The 8,871-nt window shown below is 35.5% G+C and overlaps 1 long non-coding RNA gene across 1 annotated transcript; it reads right to left on the minus strand.

The window, feature by feature from the left end:
- Positions 1-1,167: 1,167 nt before the first annotated feature.
- LOC108370637 (uncharacterized) lies at positions 1,168-1,700 on the minus strand. Its single transcript, XR_001848657.1, has 3 exons — positions 1,519-1,700; positions 1,306-1,458; positions 1,168-1,241 (listed from the first exon to the last, which is right to left on the minus strand). It is a non-coding gene; the product is annotated as an uncharacterized LOC108370637 (long non-coding RNA).
- Positions 1,701-8,871: the final 7,171 nt, after the last annotated feature.

The raw sequence follows: 8,871 nt of genomic DNA on the forward strand, positions 1-8,871 counted from the left end.
AAGTGACCGGCAGTGTATATGCATATACTATTTGTATATAGTACTAATATTAATTCATTATTTTAGATGTAGAAAGTGTACAATGTACATACATATCATTAATTTAGTAAACAGGGTATGTATATATTATATATTATATTATGTATATATGTAGAAACAACTATATACANTATGTATATTAACATAGGTATGTATATATTATATATTATATTATGTATATATGTAGAAACAACTATATACATATTAAATAATATGTACATATATCTGCATATACATATGTATGTTAATATATATATGTTACATGTGTGTAAATATAATTAATGATAAGTACAGACTTTTATATTTTAAATATGAATTTGAATAGTATTAAAATAATATCATGTACATTTATGATCAGTTAATTAAGCCAGCAACGTTTTGATCAATTTTGGCTATCTTTATTTTGTTTAATGGTTATTCTTTTTTCATAAGTCTAGCTCATTATATAACAAATACCATATAAATCCACATTACAAATTTTGTGCAAAAATTATAAAAACCGGCAAAGTTTAATCTAAATTTTCAACATTTTAAGTATGCAATTTTATAGTCCAATAAATTATAGGAAAATAAAGTGCAAGTTTGAAGTTGTTAAAAATCAGCGTTGATTTTTGGAAATCTTTTAACGCATTTTCTTCGATACAAGTACATATATTGGACAAATTGTTTTGTATGGAAAAAATATATAATACGGTCAGAAAAAAAATTACCAGCTTAAAATTTACACCATGTACACAAAAAAATTCAGAAAAATCTTATTAAAAGTTAAATACTTAGATGCAACTTTGCAGGTTTTTTTTTATAATTTTTAAACAAAGTTTGAAATGTGGATTTATATGGGTTTGTTTTATAATTTGCTAGATTTTTATGAAAAAATAATAAACATTAAATAAACGAAAGAAGAATAGCCAAAATTTATCAAAACATTGCTGACTTAATTAGCTGATCACAAGTTCATTAGATAATGGACTGCTTTTTCAAAACATACATGTATATATATATATATATAACTTTAAACAAACAAACAAAATTGCCCAAACTGGTGTATGCAGGTTAATTTTCTTACACTAATATTTACATTTTTTTCTACACATTTATGCAACATTTTTATTTTTTATTAAAAATGTCTTTTGGTGAAAGCGATTGTGACTCAACTCAATGCTTTTCCTTGACGCCTTTTCAACCTTCAGTTGCGAAAACCTCTGAAAATAAAATTTACAAGTAAATAGTAGTACATACACTAGATACCAATTAAACATCTATTACCGCTTAAAACTTGGTTAATTAGTTTCAATTTTGTTAACGCGTTCTTCTCCTTCCATCAAAATTGAATAAAAAGGCTAGTTCCTCGGTCATGACCCTTCGGAAAACGTCATCCACCGTTCCGTTGCTTCCTTTCATTTGGAACAAGTAGATTTTCTGTAAAAGTATTTAAATTGAAAGTAAAATGATTCTTGCATGTAACATAAACTCGGTCACCATTGATTCGAAGTATTCCTGTTTTTCCAGCTTTTCTTCGATATCTTTAGCTGCGTCAATTGCCAAGGGCAACGTTGCAGCGATCTCTATTTGCATCTCGTCTTCAAGTTCGTCTGTTAGACGACCGACCGAACGTAGCACTTTGCTTACCAGCACTTGACATTCGCGAATGGTCAAGAATGGTAGAATACAAGATTGCGACAATCGAGCTGAGAGCAACTGGCCGTGACGTCAAAATATACCAGAATGAGAGAGCAAGACGAACTCGACAAGAAAAAGAGGAAGCATAACAAAAAGGCAGTGTTGCCAAGTTTTGAATTTGAAAAGGCACCAAATTTTTATTGGTGTATTTTATGGACTTTATATGAATACATAATTTTATTGTAAGGATGCCGATTCAAATTAATAAAAATCAATGTTTCTTGCACAACGGTCGATTTCTTCCGGCATGATTGAAGGTGCTGCACATATTTCGTTGTCGCTTATGATTGTCAGTCTGCCATGATTTTGTTTAAATTTTTGTAAAATTGCTTACCACACTTACGATTGCTATAAATTTTGCTTCCATTTTTTTAAGATTTTCTAATTTGATGTCTTCAAACTAAAAACAAAAGCACCAAAAACGCACCAAGCACAAAACTCAAAAATTTTCGCTTTTTGAATACCCACTAAATTTGGTGCGAAAAGCATCAAGTTGGCAACAGTGAATGTAAACAAAAGTATTTTATGACGTCAGCAATTGGGTGTCCACGAATGGCGCGACCTTTATTTTCTGGATCGTGGCGAATGGTCTGGTTTTGTGGCATTAGCGTTGTATTATCGATTGTCTGAAATACATTTATGTATTTAGGACATTACTACGGTATAAATTAATCAATAGTCTTACAGTTTTGTCACGTGCCTTCTCAAAATTTTGAAGGCGCTCATCAAACTTTTGTTGGTTAGTAATTATAGTTTTTTGGTTTTCCAAAATTTGCGCCAAACTAGCAGTTGAATCTGTTAAGTACAAACAAATGATGACAAATTAAATATCTAGTGCCAGACAGATGAATGTAATAAATTTTATAAGTATTGACTATTTTTCTTTTGGCGGTTTAATGGTTTTCAATTTTGTCTCCAAATTTGATTGAAGAACGCAACACATTTTCATTTGAGATAGGGCGTGTTTGAACCGAATTCCGAGATAGGGCGTTCTTCAATCCAATTCTGAGATAGGGCATTTTAGAGCTGGCTGCGGAGAAAGGTCGATCTTTTACTCAGGGGGTCTACTCTGCATTGCGATTCGCAACTCAATGTGATTCAAAAGGCGACATGGACTAATACAAATTCATAGCTTCAAGCATGATAAAAAAATAGGAAGGTAGAACCGCTGAGAGGAATTTTTCAAATTCTTGACGTTTGCATGCAATTTAATTTTAAAATTTTACACACAAACTCACACACTCAATCTCATTTTCAATCTCAAACAACAACAACTTTGAACAATTCCTTTTCTTACTCTCAATTTTATATGATTTTAAAATGTTGGCAAGCTTCAAAAAAAATATCAAAAAACTGCCTAAATTCTGTCGACTTCCAAATGCTAATTGTATCAAAATTTCGACAGACTCGGCCAAATTCCGATGGAACTAAATTTGACAGATAATCTAATTTTTTATTCATTTTAATTACGTTTCCTTTTTTTATTAGCAAATTTAGTAATTTTTTGGTAACGCCTAAATCAAATAGGTGCATAGGGTCTAAAGGAAATTGTGACACCATTCTAAATTTATGAACTAAAATATTTTTTTGCCGCCGAAATAGAAAATTGTGATGAAGTGTATCAACTCTATTTTTAAATGATACATCAGATTGTGGCGCTTGTACCTGTTTGGAACAACAGACCCGGTTTTGTAAATATTTTCCAGCTTGATTACACTTGGATTTGGACTCTGAGTTGATTGGCGATTGCCCAAACGCCAGGGTATCCCTCTTCTTTATAGTTATACAGCAGAATGTTACACGAAAGTGTAACTTGAAAAAGCGTAGTGTGCAGAGTGGCACATAATGAGCATGTGCAAATACTCCATTAAATTGAACGGCTTATTAACAGCGGTGTAGATAAGTTTAGCGCAATGAAGGCCTGTTCCTTGATTAAGCCAGAAAGTTCTTAAATTTCCATGCGATGGAGATGATTGTGTAAGTCACGTTCACAGCGCAGCTTCGAGGAGGTTGCAGGAACCTAACGTCGGATGTGATGATTTGGCGGGCTTATATGATGCTTATTTTATTTGTGAGCAATTTATGGTGGTGATGAGAATTGAATGGGGGAAATGAGTGAGGTGGACGGTATTAACACCTGTGATAAGACGATTCTGAATTTAAAGCTAATAAATTAAAATTTGGCTTCAATTTTGGTTAAAAAATCAGCAAGCTGAGCGATCTTGCAATAGTCAAAGTTACGAAAAATCNTCTTACTCTCAATTTTATATGATTTTAAAATGTTGGCAAGCTTCAAAAAAAATATCAAAAAACTGCCTAAATTCTGTCGACTTCCAAATGCTAATTGTATCAAAATTTCGACAGACTCGGCCAAATTCCGATGGAACTAAATTTGACAGATAATCTAATTTTTTATTCATTTTAATTACGTTTCCTTTTTTTATTAGCAAATTTAGTAATTTTTTGGTAACGCCTAAATCAAATAGGTGCATAGGGTCTAAAGGAAATTGTGACACCATTCTAAATTTATGAACTAAAATATTTTTTTGCCGCCGAAATAGAAAATTGTGATGAAGTGTATCAACTCTATTTTTAAATGATACATCAGATCNACTAAGTACGAGTTCGAAGCCCTCACGAGCCTCGACCAGCAAGTTGAAGTGGAAAGTCTGATGAACATAGTTATCAGTCGAGCCACATCTGCAAGTGTTAGTGTTTACCGCGTTGATACGTTAAAGGTATTCGTTATCGTAGGTGTATCCAGTTAGGATACGGTTTAAAATTTTGATTTCTTTTGGGTTGATTTTAAATTTGAAAAACCATGTCTTTTTCCGTTTCTGAGTGCAGATCTGTGCAAAAAGATTGTGTCTGTTATTGGAGAAGGCGAGAAAGTCTTCATACCATTTGTTATGAAGTTAGAGTTGCGTATGCTTGTTAACGCCTCTTCTATCGTAAGCTTAACTTCTAGGGTATTATCACAGTTGACGGCAGTTTTTGCTAAAGAGTCGGCAATCTCGTTGCCCGAGATCCCGACATGACTAGGGGTCCAAATAATCGTAACGTTGTAAAAGTTCGCTCCTTGGATTAATTTGTGGCATTGGACAATCAGGTGGTTTTTGGTCTTGTCTTTGGCAAGAAGTTTGCAAGCGGATAGACTGGCTGTGAATATTAGAATCTTATTATAGTTAGATTCTTTGGCAATTTGTAATGCTTTAACAAGGGCAATTAATTCGCCATAGGTTGAAGTTTATTTTAAATGTGTACTCACGTTTGTCTGTATAGTTGACAACTCCGCAGCCAGTGGAAAGAGGTCCAACAGAGGCGTCGGTGTAGAAAAGGCAAAAGTTAGATTTCTTATAGTCATTTAAAATAGATGTGTACGTGGCTTTGATGACCTCACTTGCTAGGTTGGTCTTTTTGTCATTCAATGTCTTTGTAATTATATGTAGGTTCGGTGGCTTAGCCGATTCACTGACGATATGAAGGTCGTCAAAAAGTGTTTAAATTCGTTAAAAACAGCACTGTAGCTTGAGTCAACTCTGGGCGAGTTGTGAATATATGAGCTCTCTAAAGGAATTATCGCAGTAAAAATTGTTTATTAGTTCTTTGGCAGTAAGCCACTTTGCCCTTTCAGCCGAAGGAATGTAGTACTTTCGACAGCGCATAGATTAAAGGTATTGGAGTGGCTGGAGTAAGACCCAGACTTCTCCTTAAAAAACTATTTTGAAAAGTTTGAATTTTTTTGTTAACGGCTTTCGAACAGTGAAGTGGATGACCTGCAGTATTCAATTTTACTCCTGACAAAAGATTTGTAGTAATTGAGTGCGACTTGGGGATGTAATCCTGCTTTGATTGTGGTGATGCATTTGAACAGGTTGGCGTTTCTGCAAGATTTTCGAATTGTATCGTTGTAATGCTCTTGAAGAGCCAAAGAAGCACTTATGTGCCTTCCAAGAAACTTAATAGTGTGTACCTGCTCAATTGTACGGTTGTGACATTGAATGTCAATAATCGTGCGCTTGCCTCTGCATAAAAAAATCAGCTTAGTTTTGTCCGCGTTGAATGAGAGGTTGAGGGTAGAACATTGAGAAGCGAAGTCATTTAGTTTCCGACTTAAATTCGCAGTTGCCTGCTCAAGACTGTCATGGAATGACATGATGAGATAATCATCCGCAAACTGGTATATTTTAGTGTTGGAAGTTGGTAATCCATTCAGTGTACGTGTTATGAATGTCTGTTTGTACCATGATGTCCCTAAGCGTACTGATATTAACACAGTTGTACGCATTACTGATGTCTGAAATACAAATGATTACTTTTTTGCCTTGTTTCTTGAGGACTGCAGCTTCATGTAATATGTAGTTGATGCATATTGTAGCTTATTTATGCGGTCTGTACGCAAAGGAACGTTTAGGAATTATGTCATTTTCCTCAAGGTAGTTGTATATTCTATCTTTTAGACATAGGTTAATACTCTTCAAAAAGACTGAGATGAGGGCTATCGGCCGGAAATTACAGTAATCACCAGGGACGTGAACCGGATGAAAAATTTGGTCGGTTCGGTTCAGGGGTTCGAACCGTTGTTGCACTTTTGGATTGGTTCGTCAAAGCGGTTTTTTTGGTCTTTGAACCGGGGTTTCGGTTCGCTTCAACGGTTCGAAAAACAAAAGTGTCAAGTGTCAAGTGCAACAACGCGCAAGGTTAAGGGTCAAGTGAGACGGACTGCGTTTACATTTGATATTGTCACATGGTAAAAAACATGGTAGGTAACATCATGTTTAACAAAATAAAGAAAAAGTGGGTACATTTATCTATTGAAAATTGGTTGAAACGAACCTTTAAACCTTTACAGAAACTGGTTCGGTTTTCGGTTGGGTCAAACATTTGTGGAAAATTTCGGTTCGGTTAATGGTTCAGTTAATTAATAGAAAAAAGCGGTTTTCCGGTTCAAACCCGGTTCACGTTCCTGGTAATCACTGAGGTCTTTATCTTTTTTAGGGATGGGTACTACTTTAATGGTGCGCCACTCTTTTGGGATCTGATTTGTCAGGAAGGCATCGTTTAAGGCAGTTCGTAAATGGTTAAGTGAGACATCTGGTAGAGCTTTTAACATTTTGTATGTAATTAGGTCTACCCCTCCGGCTGAACTATTACTTTTGGAGTGTATGTTCTTATGCAGCTCATCAAAGGTGATCGCCAGGGCGTGGGCGGGAGTTAGTTCTTTATCAATTGGTAGATGAGAGTTGTAAGAGGGGACTTGGCTTTTTATAAGGGTTAAGAAGTTTTTATCGTTGTCACTGGACCATTGCGAATTGTTTGTGTTTTTTAAGTCGCCTCTTAGTGCTTTGACGAATTTCCATGCACTTCTAGTTGAGGGAGCATCGTTGAGTTCGTCTATCTTGGTTTCAAAACTTTTCTTTTTTTGCTTTTTTAAATTTATCTTTCCACTCTGCTTTGAGCTTGATCAGTTCTTCAAAATTTTCGGGTGATGGCACAGACTTGCACTTTTTAGACGCAATTTTCCGCTTTCTAGGAAGGCTTTGTCGAAAGACTCATCCCACCAAGCTTTCGGGGTTCTGTTTGCACTGAGCGTATACGTGGCAGCCTCAATTTCTGTTCGGAAATGATTATGTATGTCATCAAAATTAGGATCGAAATTGGTTTGTTGTAGATTGGAAAATAGCTTTTTTTGGGAGAGAAACCTACGTCCCTGGTGCATGACCGCGGTGGACTCAATAAGAATGGGGAAATGGTGACTTCCTCCTAGCCTGATTGGGTCGACCTTCCAGACAAATGGAATGTTACTATTCGTAAATGACAGGTCAAGCACTGATCCATTTGGCGCCAGTATGGCATTTTTGAATGTCGGTGAACCGTCATTTAAATACCAAAAAGTATGTTCTAAAATAATTTTATGTAGGTTGTTTCCTCTACAGGATTGAATATGATCACCCCAAGCTCTCGCCCTAGCATTAAAGTCTCCCAGGATAAGGACATTGCTGAACTGCTCAAGATATGTAAGAAGTCTATGGATTTCGCACTTAAAGTCATTTATTAGAATGTTCTGTGGGAAGTAAACTGCACAGATTATTAAGTTCGGATTAAGGTTTTTAGTTTTAATAATCAGTATGTCAAAGTTGGATAAGAAATTTAATTTTTGAATTTGATTTGTTTTTAAGGACTATGGCGACGCCGCCATATCCATCATCACGGTTTTTTCNGTTTACATTTGATATTGTCACATGGTAAAAAACATGGTAGGTAACATCATGTTTAACAAAATAAAGAAAAAGTGGGTACATTTATCTATTGAAAATTGGTTGAAACGAACCTTTAAACCTTTACAGAAACTGGTTCGGTTTTCGGTTGGGTCAAACATTTGTGGAAAATTTCGGTTCGGTTAATGGTTCAGTTAATTAATAGAAAAAAGCGGTTTTCCGGTTCAAACCCGGTTCACGTTCCTGGTAATCACTGAGGTCTTTATCTTTTTTAGGGATGGGTACTACTTTAATGGTGCGCCACTCTTTTGGGATCTGATTTGTCAGGAAGGCATCGTTTAAGGCAGTTCGTAAATGGTTAAGTGAGACATCTGGTAGAGCTTTTAACATTTTGTATGTAATTAGGTCTACCCCTCCGGCTGAACTATTACTTTTGGAGTGTATGTTCTTATGCAGCTCATCAAAGGTGATCGCCAGGGCGTGGGCGGGAGTTAGTTCTTTATCAATTGGTAGATGAGAGTTGTAAGAGGGGACTTGGCTTTTTATAAGGGTTAAGAAGTTTTTATCGTTGTCACTGGACCATTGCGAATTGTTTGTGTTTTTTAAGTCGCCTCTTAGTGCTTTGACGAATTTCCATGCACTTCTAGTTGAGGGAGCATCGTTGAGTTCGTCTATCTTGGTTTCAAAACTTTTCTTTTTTTGCTTTTTTAAATTTATCTTTCCACTCTGCTTTGAGCTTGATCAGTTCTTCAAAATTTTCGGGTGATGGCACAGACTTGCACTTTTTAGACGCAATTTTCCGCTTTCTAGGAAGGCTTTGTCGAAAGACTCATCCCACCAAGCTTTCGGGGTTCTGTTTGCACTGAGCGTATACGTGGCAGCCTCAATTTCTGTTCGGAAATGATTATGTATGTCATCAAAATTAGGATCGAAA

Source organism: Rhagoletis zephyria, unplaced genomic scaffold, assembly GCF_001687245.7.
Source record: "Rhagoletis zephyria isolate East Lansing unplaced genomic scaffold, Rhagoletis_zephyria_1.1 Rzeph_scaffold_04361, whole genome shotgun sequence".
Classification (NCBI taxonomy): domain Eukaryota; kingdom Metazoa; phylum Arthropoda; class Insecta; order Diptera; family Tephritidae; genus Rhagoletis; species Rhagoletis zephyria.